The following is a 19,014-nucleotide window of genomic DNA, read 5'->3' on the forward strand; positions in this document are numbered from 1 at the left end:
AATGGGGGTACAGGCAGGCCCAAGTGTCCTCACAATGTCCATTATCCTGGTCTAGTCACCTATGAATTAGTTCTCCTCCTGTACTGAACGCCAACTGGATGAAACAATGATGGCAGTAAGAGCACAGAATATCCACTGGGTGGGAGAGGGGCTTCAACTTCTATCAAAAGTAGCTCAGTGGCTCTACGACCACCTGAGCTGGCTAGAATCTGAAAGGACATAGCTGCAAGACTAGAAGTTATGGAGGGAACCAAGAGGAAAACAAAAATACTTGAACTTACCTTCAATCTATCTCTGAAGAAGGGTCCAGGCCCGAAACGTCAGCTTTTGTGCTCCTGAGATGCTGCTTGGCCTGCTGTGTTCATCCAGCCTCACATTTTATTATCTGTATGTATATCTGTTTACAACAACGGGTGTTGGAATGGCCATTTTACAACTCTTGTGTAGACTAAGCATCATGTTCAGATGGAGGACACGCACTATCATGTTGTGACACACGACCAGCATGCTAAATGGGATGGGTTTCAAATAGATAGAGATCAAAATTGGGAATCCATGATGTGCTGTGGAATTGTATTCGAGCACAGTTTAAAGCTTCATGGCCTGGCATAGCCCTCATGACATTCCCACATCACTGAACATCCATCTCTATGATCCTGCTGTCAAAACAGACAGCAACTCATACCCCTCATCGTGCCTCCCTCACCAAGACCCAATCCCATCTCACCTTGGGACCCAATATCACTGTCTCCCTCCCATTGCCAAGCATCAGTCTAGCAAAGCTTCATTGCATCCCTCCTTAGCCAGAACATCCTTCCCCAGATAAAAAGGAGACCAAAAACTGTACGGAGGAGCAGGTGTGATCTCATCAAGGCCCTGGACAAACACAGCGAGACTTCCTTCTTCCTGTACTAGTATCCTCTCACATTGAAGGTCAAAATACCATTTGCCTTCTTCACTGTCTGCTGCACCTGCATGCTTGCTTTCAGCAACACCAAAGGACTGAATACACCTCCAGCCTTTCTGTTCTATCATTCTGATGATATCTACCTTCCTGTTCTTACTACCAAAGTGGACAACTTCACATTTATCTACATTATATTTCATCTGGGCTACTCACACAACTTGTCCCAATAATCCCATCGAACCGTTCTTGATTTAGTTTATTGGTGTCACTTGTATCTAAGTACAGCAAAAAGTTTTGCTTTGCAAGCAGTACAGGTAGATCCAAGCAAACAAGGACATACAGATCATAAGGTGCTTAGTTAGAATGAGGTACACAAGGTTATGACTGCACAAAAGCAAGATCAAAGGTTTGAAATTAGAGACGTCCATTCAGCAGTCGAACAATAGCAGGAAGAAATGGATCTCGAACCTGTTGGTACAGGTGTTTAATCTTCTGCTTGATGGAAGAGGTTGAAAGAGAGCATTACCTGGGTGGGTGGGGTCTTCAAAGATGTTGGCAGCCATCTCACGGCGAAGGGAAGTGTAAGTGGAATCCACGAATGGGAGGTTGTTTTCGGTGATGGACTGGTCTGTGCACATAGCTTTCGGTAGTTTCTTACGGTCCTGGGCAGATCAATTGCCGTACCAAGCCATTATGCAACCAGATGGAATGCTTTCACTGGTTTATCCACAGAGCTTGGTGAAGCACCTTATGGACATGCCAAATTTCTTGAGCTGCCTGAGGAAAGAGGCGTTGTTGTGCCTTGACTGTTACATCTGTGTGGGAGGTCCAGGACAGATTGTCAGTTATTGTCTCTCCTAGGAACTTGATGCTCTCAACCCTCTCCACCTCAGCTCTATTGACACAGATAGGGGCAGAACCTGTTCCTTTTTTCCCCCCTCTGAAGTCAACGACCAGTTCTTTTCTTTTGCCAATACAAGGATTGTTATCATTCAACCATGACACCAAGCAATCTATCATGGATTAACGTCCGGGTTGACCTGATAAAGTGGCACTCAGGCACACAGCACAAATGCTAAGCAATGAACATCTTCAACAAGAGAAAAAGTAACCATCTCCCCTGTACATTTCATGGCAATACCATTGCTCAATGCCCTCACCATCCACATCCCAGGGATTACTGTTGACAAGAAATTGAACCATCCTTTTTAAATACCGTGACTGCACAAACAGCTAAGAGGCTAGAGATTCTGAAACCATCAAATTACCTTGTGCTCCGTGCTCCTGCTAATATTCTTGTCTTCTGTGCAGACATCTAAGGTCAGTGGGCAGCAGTGATTTCCAGTGAGTGGATGTCAAATGATGGGAATAATGTCAGTACACTGATCGCAGACCCCTGGAGCAGCTGCACCTTTGTGAATCTTAAGAGGGAACACTGTGCACGGTCTACAATAGGTGTATTTTACAAATTATTAAGTTTAAATCATTGTCAGTAATGTTCAAATTGATTTGCATATTTCAGCCAAAATACAGCTAGCAAATATAGTAACAGCCTCATGTTATGGAGTTGTGTCACAATTACCTTTTTCCTCAATTACCCAGCAGAGCTAATATTGTCCAACCAAATGGGAGGCGCTTTGAAGTTGACCATTCTTGAATTTTCACCAATGTGCAGCAAAGCTCATTGTTCTTTCAGGATCCCTAACACAAACTAACTTGATGGATTTGAAAACACTGATGTTTTGGATCCTTTCTAGGTTGATCACAAACTTCTGCCGTTAATTCTGTAATAGCTTTCTCCACTAGACACAAGTTTGAAGGTAATTCCAGGATTAAAATGGAGGTGAAGCAGGAGTTGGGGCTGTCTGAAATAGAGCAATAGACCATAGTCTATTAACAATGACCCTTATGGCTGTTTGAAAAAGGGAAGGGCCTTGGAAATCTGAAACCAAGGTATTTGGGAGTCCTGGTTCATGATTCTCTCAAGGTTAACTGCCAACTGAACCTGCAATGTAAAGAAGGCAAATGCAATGCTAGCACTCATTTCAAGAGGACTAGAATACAAGAGCAGGGATGTACTGCTAAGGCTGTACAAGGCTCTCGTCAGATTACATTCCAAACGCAGTGAGCAGTTTTTGGGCCCTATATCTATGGCAAGTTGTGCTAGCATTGGAGGGGGTCCAGAGATTATTTAAAAGAGTGACCCCAGGGATAAAGGGTTTGTCATAGAATCAGCAGTTGAGGACTCTCCATCTTTAATTGATGGGTTGCGGAGGATGAAAGGGGATCTGATTGAAATTTACAGAATACTGAGGGGCCTGGATAGAATGGACATAGAAAAGACATTTCCCATTATAGGAGAGAATGGGAAACGGGGGCACAATCCTCAGGGTGAAGGGCTGAGAATTTTGGAACTGAAATGAGGAGGAATTTCTTCAGCCAGAAGATGGTGACTCTGTAGAACTCATTGCTGTAGATGGCTGTGGAGGCCAAGTCATTGTTACCTATCTCTGTCTGAAATACTCTCAATAAGTGTGGAGCTGGATGAACACAGCTGGCCAAACAGCATCTTAGGAGTGCAAAAGCTGTTGTTTCAGGCCTAGACCCTTCATCAGAAAAGGGGGAGGGGGAAGACGGTTCTGAAATAAAGAGAGACAGAGGGGTAAGCGGATCAAAGATGGATAGAGGAGAAGGTAGGTGGAGAGGAGACAGACATATTATAAAGGGGTGGGGATGGAGCCTGTAGAGGTGAGTGTAGGTGGGGAGGTAGGGAGAGGATGGGTCAGTCCAGGGAGGACGGACAGGTCAAGGGGGCAGGATGAGGTTAGTAGGTAGGAAATGGGAGGTGCAGCTTGAGGTGGGAGGAGGGGAAGAACAGGTCAGGGAGGCGGGGCTGGCTTTGAGATGCAGTGGAGGGAGGGGAGATTTTGAAGCTGGTGAAATCCAATGCAACCCAATGTGGATTTCACCAGCTTCAAAATCTCCCCTACCCCCACTGCATCCCAAAACCAGCCCAGCTTGTCCTTGCCTCCCTAACCTGTTCCTCCTCTCACCTATCCCCTCCTCCCACCTTGATTTCCTACCTCCTAACCTCATCCCGCCCCCTCGACCTGTCCATCCTCCCTGGACTGACCAATCCCCTCCCTACCTTCCCACCTCTGCAGGCTCCATCTCTGTCCCTATAACTTGTCTGTCTCCTCTCCACCATCCATCTTCGATCCACCTCACCCTCTCTCCCTATTTACTTCAGAACCCACTCCCCCTCCCCATTTTCTGAAGGCGGCTCTAGGCCCAAAACATCTGCTCTTGTGCTCCTGAGATGCTGCTTGGCCTGCTGTGTTCATCCAGCTTCACACTTTGTTAATCTCGAATTCTCCAGCATCTGCAGTTCCCATTATCAGAGATAGATAGGTTCTTGATTTAGTAATTAGATCAAGAGTTACAGGGAGAAGGTAGGAGAATGGAGTTGAAAACACAATCAGCCGTGATTGAATGGCAGAGCAGACTTGATAGGCCAAATGGCCTAACTCTCCCCTTCTCGCTCAACATTTTATGGCTGTATTTGCAAAAGTTTCAAAGTACGAGAAATGAAGAATTGTTGTTGTTTTGGAAACTGCACATTGAATGTATTGCAAAGTTTATTAAGATATAACCCAAACAACATGAGAAATATAAAACAATCTGGTTTTGAGAGTTGGTTTGCTTTGGCTTCCTTTTAGAGAAAAAAATTTATTGCAGATTTTCCCACCAAACCATAAATACCAAATATGAAATCAAAAAACATTGCATTTAATGCTGAAAACAGTTTTAAATGGACACCCTCGTCATCAATTCTGTAGTCTGTGAAATCAGTACTTTTTGTAAAACAATGAAGAGCCAAGTGAAATGTGAATACACAGAACTCAAATCAGACAATTAATCAACATTTTTTGACCTACATTGTGCCAAGGAGAGCCCTAAAACATACAGCATCAGGTAATACCCAATGGAGGACAAAGAACGGATAATGCTTTTGGCCACATTTTAAAAAGCACATTAATACGAGCTCAGCAAGACATGATTCCACGGAAGAATTAAGAGTTAGAACCTCAACCCATACTCACAATTAAAACAAGTGTCATGAATAGCAAAAATGTAAAATTAGAATAAGGCACCATTAGTGAATCATACTTACTATAATTCAATTTTCTTGGATTTCATCTTTCAGCAAGCGCAGAATGGCCGAAAATAAGCATTTACTTGAAAATGCTATTGTTACCAATTTATTGTGTAGCAAACAAACAATATTTATTCATTTCCTACTATTTTTCAAAAGGATTTTAAAAGCAAGAAATAGTTTTGCATATAAAAATGTTCCTCAGCAATAAACATACAAAACTTCATGGAAATCAACTCCTCAAATTAGTGGTTTCGTGTCTGTTGCTCCAAGGAAAATATGGGATTTTTTTAAAAACCTAACTAATAGGGGTTCTTAAACACCAAAGACAGACTTACACTTGGGACTTTCTGTCACACAGTCACTGCTACTGAAGATCTGCATAACAGTCAGGATCTACCATCACTTGAACAATACGGTGTCCTGATATTTCAACTGTCACATTTACTTGCATTGTTTCTCGAGAAACACTGAACAATCCAGAAATATCAAATTCATTGACACTACCCCTCAGAATTTGTAAGAATACACATTTTAAACATGCATTTTACATACATTTATATGAACCATAGGTGATGAGGATTTTTTTTTGTTAAATTTTATTTGTCATCCCTAGTTGTTCTTGTGAAGGTGGGGAGCTGCCTTCGTGAACCACTGTAGTCTATTTGGTATAGTGACACCCATAATACTGCTAGGGAGGGAATTCCAGGAATTCTTTCAACGACAGTGAAGGAGCAATGATATATTTCCAAGTCAGCATAGTGGGTGGCTTGGGGGGGAACTTACATGTGGTGGTGCCCATCATGTATCTGCTGCCCATGTCCTTTTAATGTCTGTGGCAGTGGGTTTCAAAAGTCCTGTTAATGGGGCTTTGAATAATTTCTGAATCTTCCATAGAATCCCAACAGTGTGGAAACAGGCCATTTGGCCAAAAGAGTCCACACCAACCCTTTAAAGAGCACCCCACCCAAACCTATCCCCCTTTCCTATCCCTGTAACTCTGCATTTCCCATGGCTAATGCACCTAACTTACATGTCCCTGAACATTGTGGGTAATTTAGCATGGCCAATCGACCTAACCTGCATATCCTTGCACTGTGGCAGGAAACTGGGACACCTGGCAGAAACCCATGCAGACACAGGACAAATGTGCAAACTTCACACAGACAGTTGCCCAAGGGTGGAATCGAACCTGGATCCCTAATGCTGTCAGGCAGCAGGGCTAACCACTGAGCCACCGTGCTGTACCCTGCAATATTGTGCATGGTAAACATTCCTGTTACTGTATGATGAAGAAGTGAGTGTTTATATTTATGGTGCCAAGCAAGCAGGTTGCTTTATCCTGGACAGTGTCAAGCTTGGTGTTGTTGTGGGAATTGCACTTATCCAGAGAAGCAGGGAGGCTCTCTGATGAAGGGTCTAGGCCCGAAGCGTCAGCTTTTGTGCTCCCGAGATGCTGCTTGGCCTGCTGTGTTCATCCAGCCTCACATTTTGTTGTCTAGCATTCCATTACACCTGGCTTGTGCCTCAGCTGGTGGACAGGCTTCAGGTTTCAGATGGTGAGTTGCAAAATGGGTTCCCAACACTGCAATCATCAGTAAACATGCTACCTCTTCTCACCTTATGGAAGAGGAAAGTTAAATTTATGAAGAAACTGATAGTGGTTGTGACCTGGCCATTACCATGCAGAATTAAGGATACTTTCATATTCTTAAAAAGTAGCCACATTTAGTTTTGCAGGTCCTGTTGTGCAAGTTTTAGCTGCCACTCCCTTCTTCCTGTTGTTTTCTCACTCATTTTTCCTCATAATTATGCCTCATGTCTAGCTGTCCTCTCGTCACTATCAGCTTTGACACTCTAGACTGCCTGTGGACTGGGTCTCACTGCTGTCTCCCAAACCTCCATCCAAAATGGAAGCTCACTTGTATAAAGGTCTTGCCATCCATGGGCTCATTGTATAAGATCACATTAACATTGTGGTCTTTACACTGACAAGAGGAATGGCATCACCACCCTTCAATTAATGAAGTTTTTTTGCATTGCTACACCTCCCATCACTTGCTTCACTCAAATTACTGGGAGCAACAGTATTCTTCATTGCTAAAATTGCACCCTAGTCTGTCCCCTCGTTACTATGGCAAATTCTCATCTGAGCATGTTATTTTGTTCCACCCTTCTTTTGTCATTTAATAAGCTTGCTTTTAGGTCATTCACCTAAATACCTCTTTTAGGTTTGTCCCTTTGAGATGTAAAGAAAGTATCTTCCCCCTGTTGCTGCACTGAATGAAATCATGGCCGAGAAGCCAATGTCCATCTCAATTCTTCTCATCCTGTCAAGTTTATTGTCCTCCAAATTTCTCCCTTCAGTCTGCTACCAACGTACTTGGTCACCTTTATCTTGTTATCTCATGCTACATCACCATCACTATTATGACTATTCCTGATGAAGCAACCTCCAGTCATTTCCTTGTATTGGTCTGTACCAATATTCCACTTCCAAGTCCACTTCTTTCTGGAAACCTCTCCAAAACAACACTTCTACATTCTCAAGCTCCCAATATTGATGCCATTGGCCTTCAATTCATTAAGATACAACAGCCACTTAAATCACATCCCCTCCAACAGGTTTGATGCATTTGTCCTCACCAGGGCTATCACTCATGTCACTCACCCCTTGTAAACATTATCTTCAAGTCCTTCAATCCAAGGATTTCAAATTAGTGGGCCATGCCCTCAAACAGTAAAAGTGCCAATTATTCAAACATCATTCAGGAAAGCCAAAGAGACACTGGACTGTCCCCTCACCATTGCTGAAATCACCCTTCCTTGCCCTTTATTCCCTTTCTCCAGCAATGAAAAAGTGTGCAAAATAGAATGCTATAAGCTTACCAAAGATTGGGCCCATTAGATGAGTTTCTTCACTTTTCTTTTCATCTCCAAATCATCTACCTCTAAAGATCTCCCCTTTCCCAGCTGTTTTTTCATCCTTCCTCTTACCTCTTTCAATCCACAATCAATTTCGGATCTCCAAAAGGAAATACCCAACCATGTCCCCTAACAGCATAACATCAAGGAACACCCTGGACTATCAATATCCTGGGAGTTACCAATGACCCAAACTGAACCGGGCCAACTCAAAATTATTTATTCCTCTTACTTATTCCTACTAAGGATAAAAAATAATTAGATGTGTTTAGTATGTATTAAAATGTTTACCAGTCCTTAGAAAAAAAAATCACATGACAAAGTTAAGCTGATGACAAGTGACAATTAAGGAATGACGATGAATTTTAATGCTGGGTCTACGGTCTGCTCTGTTGCTGTAAAAATGGACATCATGCAAATTTACCAAAAAGCTTCCACCAATTTCAGAGTTATGAGGCAATGACCCACAGCATCAAGAAAATTCTACAGATTAAGTCAAATGCATACAATTCTGTTATGTGGAGGGATCCTACTTTGGTCAGCCAGTAGAATTAAAAGATCTTGCCATTGCTAAAAAAATGCAATGAATGCATTCAGCTGGCAATTGTTGTATTTCACCTTGTTTAAACTATTCTTCAGGACAACATGGAGCAATCAATTCTATCCATACTTCCATTAAATGTTAATAATACCTCAATTACTAGCAAAAAGCTGACAAAACAGTAAAAATAGCAGCTTTTTAAAATGGAAATTGGAATCAAAGCCAAACACAGCTGCCTTCGCTAATCCAGTGGTTTCTACTCAACTTCAGAAGCAGTTTGTCATCTTATAACTGAGAGACATCGGTGGAGGTGGTATTCAGTAACTTGCTCAGACCTGTGTCTTTTTTTTTAAAAATGCTGTTTAGTATGAGCATTCCATCTGTTAGTGTTAAGCAGTAGAGAAATTAACCAGCAGTAAAAGTGTGGCATCCACCTGTCAGTTTCAGCTGTCTCATTTCCAGTTGGCAATACAGATATAGATAATAATTGAAAGACACATTTTAAATCATAAATTTCCAACAGTCTTAAAACCTGTGTTTTTATAAAGATTCTGAAACTGATGCTATGGAGCACTGTGGTCTTGTGTTAGTGTTTGAAAGATTTACATACCAGTTTGTTAAAACAACTTGGCTGCTGGGAAATCTCGTTAAATTTATCCAATCACCAAAGGCAAAAAATGAAAAGCTTTCCTTTTGAAGAAAAAATGAACAATCCTAAAGAGAACAGCAAATAGAAGCAATAAGAAAGTTCACTTGCAAGTTTAGGGTTTTTTTTCCCCCTCCACTTTTTATATTCTGAAAAACTAAGTGGTGAGGAAACAAGCAAATTGAATGGTCAGGGGCAAGAAATTTGGAGCACGCTGCCTGTAACAGAAAAGGCTTTGACTGCCTGTCTAAGTATATGGAGATAATGAAAATCGCAGTCAAACAGAAAATTAAACACTTGACAAAACAGTAAGATTTGAGAAATCAGCCAAATTACATGGAAGATTCGAAACTGCTTATTTGCCTCTTACCATTCCTACTGATGTTCCAATTTTAAATAGTATGATCAAACAGAAATAAGAAAATTACAGCATTAATTCAACTGAAACTGCAATGCTCAACTCAATATCTATTATAATTTACATCCTTTGCCCATGCCTTTTTTAAAAGTCTATATGCAAATTAATTTTAAATAATACACAACTTGTATTTACAAAGCACCTTTCAAGACCTCCAGGAATCCAAAAGCACTTTACAATCAATAAAATGTAGTCAGTGGTAATGTGTGCAGTCTGTTAAACCACTCAGAACATTGTAAGAAAGCATTTTTTGGTGCAGGAACCCCTTTTTTGTCTAGTCGTAATCGTGAGTTCATATCCTCTTGTTTTTCCATCAATCTCCTTAAATTACCCTCAATTCTGAGGTAATTTTGACTTAAAAGTTATTTAAAAGGGTCAGTATTAATTAACCAAACCTGATCTATCTTTCCTAAGTTTCCAATTAAAACCACGGCAGCTGTATTATGAGTGGTTCAACCAAAATCACCCACTGCACACAGAAGTCAGAAACCAACCCTTTCAGGCTTGGAAAACAAAAATCACCTTTCCAATAAAAGAAAAAAAATTCAATCAGGAACTGATGTGGGTTGGATGGGGGCAGGGGGAAAGAAACTCATTAACATTGTTACAGATCAGTGCAGCTCACATGTAATAATATGAAGTAATTCTGGTCCATACTAGTGCAATATACCTTAAAACAGTAAATATTAGGATAGTTTACCATCTCCTATACAGAATAACTGTGGAGGGGCAAAGAATGCGTACAACTGCCAAATAAATACTTTCTAAACATATTGAAATATTCATATCACAAAACCTCACTATTTTAATCTGGGTTAATCAGTGTTCACAGTTATTATGAAGTGATCACATGCTGACTTCCAGAGTTGTTGGCATACATTGTTAAAACACCGAAATCCAGAAGTTGTTGCTGGAATTACTTTTTACAGACTGCACACTAGTGCCTCGGCAATAGGCTCAGCATTAAAATACAGCACAGGAAATGAAGTTCTTCTTATCCACAATTTGTTTTTCAAATAGGACATAAAAGTTGGTCTGGTGAACACAAGTATAAAAGAGTATTTTTGCCAGCACATTTAAGTTAAGAATTATGCTCAAACGACCCCTCTGGAGCTGGAAAGTCAATTCTACCAGCACGTAATCTCATTCCTTCCAAATTAATTAGTTAGAAACTTAAAAAAATCAAATTTCAATTTTTTTTATTACCCCTTTTCTTACTCTTTCACTCATCTCCATTTCCCATTTATTTTACTTTCAGCATGAGTTTATATCTTCAATTTATACTTAGACTTGGAATACTTAAAAGTATTTATCATCATGAATTTTTGAAAAGCCTTCACTGTTGTTTGTGCTGTGCAGAGGTGCCTGTAAGAGAACGTGTACATGTGTAGGTTGGGAGGAGGGTATATAGAGGAGGAATCACAATACATAATCAAATACAGCATGTTGCTACTCAAAAACATAAGGAAAATACCTACAGGCAGCTGCCATCATGATAATTAACAAGGGGCATTCCTCTATCACTAAAAAGGTTATTTTTCAACAAACATTATCTGATTTGTTAAAGATTTCCTTAGGGTGTTGATGTCTTTTCCCGTGACCTGGACATCTTTTTCCATGCGTATGTATTTACTGCCAAATTGATAACTACATTCACTAATTACTCCATTTACAAGCCCTTTCATCTTTATCTCAACCCAAACCCAATGCAGTTCACTGCCTCAATTGTCTCCCCACTCGACACTTCCTCAGCTAACCTCTCATTTCATCACTTTAATTGACATGGTCATGGATTAGGCCATAGCTTCCTTGTCTTAGTAAAAAACGTCTGTGGTGCTGTTGCTATGAAAACTCTCTTGGCTAGTTGATCAAACACAAATAGGTTTACCAATTATAAGTCAACATTTATCGTGGATGAACACATCTCAAATATGTTCTCCCACTTTGTTTTAATAAACTGATTACCCTATACCACCATGCCCCACAATTATGTACTATCTTTAAATCATAAGGAATAGGAGTAGCCCGCAACTCTGCATGGCAAGCAGTTCCAAAGTCTCATAACTCAAAGAAATTCCTCCTGATCTCAGTCTTAAATTGGTGTCTCTTTAAGTCTTTACTCTCTGATCCAACTCTCCCGTTATGGGGGACATTCTCTCAGTACCTGCCTGGTCGAAGTCCTTAAGATTCCTATACATTTCAATTAGTTCACTGCTCATTCTTCTAAATTTCACTAGGTAGAGACACAACCTCTAACTTTTGCTCATTAGACAATCCCTCTATACTGGGAATCATCCAAATGAACTGACTCAAATGAAATATCATTTCCTCAAATAAGGGGACCAAAACTGCTCACTATACACCGGATGTCATCTCACTCGCACTGTGTATAGTTATAGCAGGTCTTCCTATTCTAAACTCCAACTCCCTTGAAATAAGGGCCAACATTCCATTAGCCTGCCTGCTTACTTGCTGCACGTGTGATAACTTTGTGTTTTGTGCGCAAGTCCTTTTGTGCTGCAGTGTAGTCATTTTCTTCTTCCTACCAAAAAAAGTAGTTTTCAAAATTATATGCCATTTGCCAACTTTTTGCCCACTTACTTAACCCATCAACATCTCTCCACAAAAAAGTGTTTATATATCTCTGACAACTTGCTCTCCACTTATTTTACAATCATTCGCAAGTTTGACAACAGTGAATTCTCTTCTTTCCTCCCTCCAAATCATTAATATATTTTGTAAACTGTTGTGGTCCAGCACTGATCCCTGTGCAATACTGCTGGCCATGGGGTCGCCAATCTGAAAAAATAAATCCCCTTATTCTAACTTGCTGTTTCCTGTCCATTGCCCAACTGTTTGTACCAATATGCTACCTTCAACACCACAGGCTCTCCACATGACAACCTTTTATGAAATACTTCGCCAAATATCTTCTGGAAGTTCAAATACAACACATCTACTGGAGACCTCTTCAAATTAGTTCAGAAACAATTCCACTTCAGTGAAGCTATCTTGACTCTACTTGATTGCAGTTTCCCAAATGTGCTATTAATTCCTTAATAATTGATTCTAACGATCACACCAAACCTTCTTTAATAAAAGATCACACACTTTTGATCTTCCTGACTTAGTTGTCTAAGATTAATCATCCCAATATATCACCTGAGATGACTACCATATATCGAAACTCTTTCTGATCTTCGCTTTCAAGTACTCCAGCCTCCTGTTGCCAAATCAACACATCTCAGGTGTACCCTCTGAACCAAACAGCAACTGTCAAAAAAAAAGCAAAGATGCAAGCATTACATAGTATAGGATAACAAAGTTCGGCACTGGATGAACACAGCAGGCCAAGCAGCATCTCAGGAGCACAAAAGCTGACGTTTTGGGCTTAGACCCTTCAGAGGGGGGGGATTGGGAGGGGGTTCTGGAATAAATAGGGAGAGAGGGGGAGAGACAGACTGAAGATGGAGACAAAAAAAGATAGGTGAAGAGGAGAGTATAAGTGGGGAGGTAAGGAGGGGATAGGTCAGTCCAGGGAGGACGGACAGGTCAAGGGGGCGGGATGAGGTTAGTAGGTAGGAAATGGAGGTGCCGCTTGAGGTGGGAGGAGGGGATAGGTGAGAGGAAGAACAGGTTAGGGAGGCAGAGACGAGCTGGGCTGGTTTTGGGATGCAGTGGGGGAGGGGGAGATTTTGAAGCTTGTGAAGTCCACTTTGATACCATTGCGTTGCAGGGTTCCCAAGCGGAATATGAGTTGCTGTTCCTGCAACCTTCAGGTGGCATCCTTGTGGTACTGCAGGAGGACCATGATGGACATGTCATCTAAAGAATGGGAGGGGGAGTTAAAATGGTTCACAACGGTGCAGTTGTTTACTGCAAACCGAGCAGAGGTGTTCTGCAAAGCGGTCCCCAAGCCTCCGTTTGGTTTCCCCATTATATAGTATTACACGTAAACATCTATAGGCTGCAACAGATATGTATACATGAGGCTAAAAAAAACGTACACACAAGTGACTAAAAAATGCTGTAAGTCAGCTCCATCTGTAATTGAGTAGTTTAGACCTATATTTTCTAGGGTTAGAAGAATAAGATATCTGATTGAGATATAAAAGACACTGAAAGGGATTGACAAAGTTTAACTGGTTTATCCTTCTCACTACCATACAACTATACAGTTTGTGGCCAGCCAGAGCCAGAGTATCAGCTGCTCTTTCCCTGTTTGAGCAAGGTTGTAATGAGGTCAGGAACTGAAGGGGGAGAAGAGAGTGACAGCCTGACACAGAGGCACTGTTTGACCAAAATGGGTGTTTTTAAAAGGTGTTCTTACAGGATGTGGGTGCCACTAGCTCAGCCTGTATTTATTACCCATCTTTAACTACCTTGGTGAAGGTGATTGGGAGGTGGTTCTTGGAATTACTGCAATTGTAGGGAATCCCACAGTTCTGCTAGGGAGGGAGTGCCAGGATTTTGGCCTGGCAATAGTGATGGAATTACCATGTAGTTTCAAAGCAGGATGATAGGAGACTTGGTGGGGAACTTAGAGGTGGTCATGTTCCCAAGCATCCACTGCCCTATTGCTTGGTGGTAGATTGCAGATTGGGTAAGGACTGTTGGAGGAGATTTGATAAGTTGCCCCAATGCATCTTGTACCAGGAACCAACTACTACTACAACAGAACGAATGTTTAAGATGGCAGATGAGACACTGATCAAGTGGGTTGTTGGTCTTTAGTGTCAACACTTGTGCTACACTTAAACAGCCTCTCCTTATAGCTCAAACCCTCTAGCCCTTACCACATCCTGTTAAGTGTTTTCTTAACTGTCTCCAATTTAATATAATTTAATCTCCTAGAGCAGGGTGACCACAACTGTGCACAGTACTCAAAATGGGGCCTCACCAACATCCCAAATGACCCCAACATTACACTCCAACTGCTACAATCAAATGGTCTCAGCAATGAAAGGAAACATGCTAAATGCCTTTACCACCTGTGTACCTGTGACACAACTTTCCAAGAACTATGTACCTGAGCCGCTAGGTCTCTTTGTTCGATAACACTATCCATGGCCCTACCATTAACTGTATATGCCCTGCCCACGTTCGCTTTACCAAAATGCGCTACCTTGCATTTATCCAAATTAAACTTCATGTGTCACTCCTCAGCTCATAGGGATTGTGATCAATTGGGCCAATGTAATCTTAGATAACCTTCATCAGTGTTGGCTATACCATCATTTTTGGGGTCATCTGCAAATCTACTAACTATCCCTCCTAAATTCTCATCCAAAATCATTTTATATAAATGACAAACCAGTAGACCCAGCATTGATCCCTGTGGAAGATGGCTGGTCACAGGCCTCTCGTCCGAAAAACAACCCTCCACCACCTCTGTCTTCTACCTTCAAGTTAATTTTGTATCCAATTGACAAGCTCTCCCTGAAACCCATGTGATTCAATGTTTACTAGATCAGTCTACTGTGCACAACCTTGTTAAAGGCTTTAGTAAAGTCCATGTAGACAACATTGACTGCTCTGCCCTCAATCTTTTGCTTATAGTAGATTTTTTTTTAAATCAACAGTTCATAATTGTTCATCTGTAGCTAGAATCTACTTATTTGTAGTAAACAGTAATTCTTGTTAAGTATAGAAACTTGGTCACCACCAGCAAGATGCAGCATGGCATCTCAGCAGTGCTCCTTAAGCAGCATCTTCCAAAAATTAGGAGCTCAATCACCTAGAAGGAAAAGTGCAGCAGATCCTCTCAAAGCTACACATCCTGTATCAAAACGATACTACCATTCCATCACTGTCACTGGGTCAAAATCCTGGAACTCCCTCCCAAACATCTTTGTTGGTACACCTTGCATCACATGAACTGCAGCAGTACAGTGCCACCCTGAAGGGCAATTAAAAACAGGCTGGCCTAGTCAACAAATCCATAACCCATTAATGAATTACGAAATCACTGTTGAGACAGGGTGAAATCAGAAGTGGATAATGAAGGCAACATGAAGGACAGAATTTTCACAAGTATCACAAAACTCACAATGTAAACCAAGATAAAATTATTTTGCTTAATCTGTGTGGTTGAGCATTGAAAATATCAAAATACTGCCTGGTAGTTCATGCTACTTACTTTGAAGGCTTGAAATAATGATATCACGAGCAGGTGTGGCATGAATTTTCAGTTTATAGAAAACCCCAATTCATTATTGTAAAAAAAATCATAAAACAATGCACTTTAAATAATTGGTATTTTACAAGTACATTTTTATGCATTCAGACAGACACACGCTCATAAAGGTATGTGTTTCACAAATGAAGTATCAGCTAAATAAACTCTGCCTTAGATCTCTCAATGACATTAGCTCCCTCCAGCGTTAATGGATTCTTTGATCAATGTGGACAACATCCCTCTTTTTTACTAGCTACCTTGTCAACAATATTAGGTGCTTAATTCTCCCAATACTTGGCAGAAATGCAAAATTTGGTGAATAACTAAAACAGGAGAGAGTCTGCAAAAATATAAATGCCCGATTCCTTGTATCCAACATCTGTATACTATACAATCTTGCTCAAGTTTCGATAGGTTACAATGTTGGGATATAGCCCAAGCCATAGAACAACAAAAACATTTTACATTTTAAATTACAATATGCATTCACTTCAGTTGCTGATTGTAGGATTTTGTTGCTTTGTGTGTCTTTGGAAACAGTTTTAATTCAGTGCACACCATGAATGGTTTAACTATGCAAGAACACTCATTAACTAGCTCCTCCGAGTACCATTTACAATGGTGAATGTGTGTGAGAAAGAGAGTTCCAACATCCCTTCAGTATCTTTGCCAAGGGAGTATTATTCATGTCCAAATTGAAAATGCCAGCAGGATATTCATAGGTTACATCAGCATTGCTAAACTATATCGATGTGACAAAGAATTAACGAGCAATTACATTAAAACATCAATGGTAATTTGCACAAAAAAACAACTAGCCACATCGGGATTCCAAAGATTCACATGGTAACATAACAGCTATCTGCTAGATAACACAGTAGAACATCAATTGTTCAAATGAGAACCAGACATTAGCTCAAGAGAAAAGGTGAACAGGAAAATAGGGAAAATGCAAGAATAGAAGAACAGAAAAAGTAAACGGTGAAGTCATTCTAAAGTCTTGCTGGACCATAGTGTTGCTCTCTCATTACAGACAGGACGACAGTGGTTTAACCGGAAGGTCACCACATCTTAGGCAAGGGTAGAGGTGGAGACCAGAGTCCTTGATGGTAACCTCAGCAAGTGTAGGATTGCGACCACATACTAGCATTATTCGGCACTGCAAACCAGCCAGCCAGCCAACTGATTCCCAATAGAAAGTTGGTTAATGCAAAGCAAGAACCAAAAGATCTTGTACCAGCATGTAAATTGTACGAGCCAAAAAATATTGATAGACAGGTGACTGCTGAGGTTAAAACTCAGTCAAGAGGTACTAGAAGATTAGATTAGATTCCCTACAGTGTGGAAACAGGCCCTTATACCCAACAAGTCCACACCGCCCTTTGGGGCATCCCACCCAAATCCATCCACCCCCCTTAACCTACACACACCTGAACTCTACAGGCAATTTAGCATGGCCAATCCACATAGCTTGCACATCTTTGGACTGTGGGAGGAAAGCGGAACACCCGGGAGGAAACCCATGCAGACATGGGGAAAACGTGCAAACTCTGCACAGACAGTTACCAGACGGCTGGAATCGAACCCAGGTCTCTGGTGCTGTGAGGCTGCAGTGCTAACCACTGAGCCACCGTGCTGTCCTAAAAAGATTGACTATGTTTTTAGAGTAGACCTGTCACCTGATCCACAATCTTCCAATCATCCCTTGATCCAAGGGAGGTACCAGAGGATTGAACAGTGGTAATTGTGACATGCTGGTCAGGAAAGTGTATGCAGACAGTCCTAGTAACCACAGCTCAGTAAACTGAATATCAATAGTTTCAAACAGGTGCTTGGAAAAAGTTTGAGTTAATGAAGGAGAGTCAGCACAGATTTGGAAGAATAAGATCATGCAATATGAAGCAAGAGAGATTGATAAAGGGAACATGACGTAGGTTGATTTGACAGATTTTAAGAATACATTGGAAAGATAAACAAAGAGCTGGTTATCAAAATCAAGGCCTATGTAATTAGCCAGCAATTTGATTTAATAAAAAAAAGGCTTAAGTGAGTGATTTTAAATGACTATTTTTCCCATGTTGGAGGATGGCAGATAAGTTTTTCCACCAAAAATCAACGTCAGATGTGTATGATGTACACAAAGTGCCGTGGGCATTGGAACAGAGTGAAATTTCAAATTTTACCAAGTGTACCAAATTTGGAAGCAAGGCAAACAATGACAAATAATACTAATAACAGGACACTAATATGTTAGTAGAAGCAGATGGACTTCATTATGCATAAAATGTGAAATGATGCATTTTAGCATGTGAGATACGGAGAAGCAGTAGAGACTTCATAGACCAGTTCTAAAGAGTGTGCAGAAATAGAAGAACCTGTGGGTTTACATGCACAGATCTTTGAAAGTGACAAGACAGAGGGATTTTGAGGCTCATAACTAGACAGATTGAATATGAAATAAAAAAGGAATGTTAGGCTAGAACTGGAGTCATCACAGTAAGCAAGAGATGATGGTGCAGAACTCCAGAGATGGGGGAATTTCCATTGATTATATATTAGTTTAGAGAACACAATAAATAGGAATAGTTAATTCAGTCTCTCAACCCTGCTCCAAATGATTACGGTTGACTGGATCGTGGCCTTAACCCTGGAGACCTCTGTCAATCAGAAATCCGTCCCACTCCAACTCTGTCAATAACCCAATTCTTCAGTGTTCTCTGGGGTAGAGAATTCCAAACATCAACAACCCTCAAAAGTCCTCCTTACTTCAGCCTTAACTTGGAGATCCTTTATTTTGAAACTGTTCCTTCATTCTAGATTGCCTGTGAGAAGAAATATACTCCTCAGCATCTCCTGGAGATCATCACTGATCAGAAACTTAAATGGGATTAATCATATATCACGGATGCAAGAATAGCACAGATTCAGAATTTTGCAACAACATTTTCTCTCTTGTTTCCAAAATGAGGCAGTTATGTGATGAAATATTCTCCAATTGGCTGGACAAGTATGGTTGCAACAACACTTGAGGCTCAACACCATCAAGGACACTGCAGCCCGACTTGCTGGCACATCATTCATTCCTTTAGATATTCAGTCGCTTCATCACTGCTACAGAAACCTTACAGGACATTGGTTAGGCTACTTTTGGAATACTGCACTGCATTTTATAGTAGGAAGACTGGAAAAGCTGTTGTGAAACAGCACAGAAACACTCTGCGTTCCAATCAATCCATGCTGAAC

The sequence above is a fragment of the Stegostoma tigrinum genome, chromosome 17 (genome assembly GCF_030684315.1).
Source record: "Stegostoma tigrinum isolate sSteTig4 chromosome 17, sSteTig4.hap1, whole genome shotgun sequence".
In the NCBI taxonomy this organism is placed as follows: Eukaryota; Metazoa; Chordata; class Chondrichthyes; order Orectolobiformes; family Stegostomatidae; genus Stegostoma; species Stegostoma tigrinum.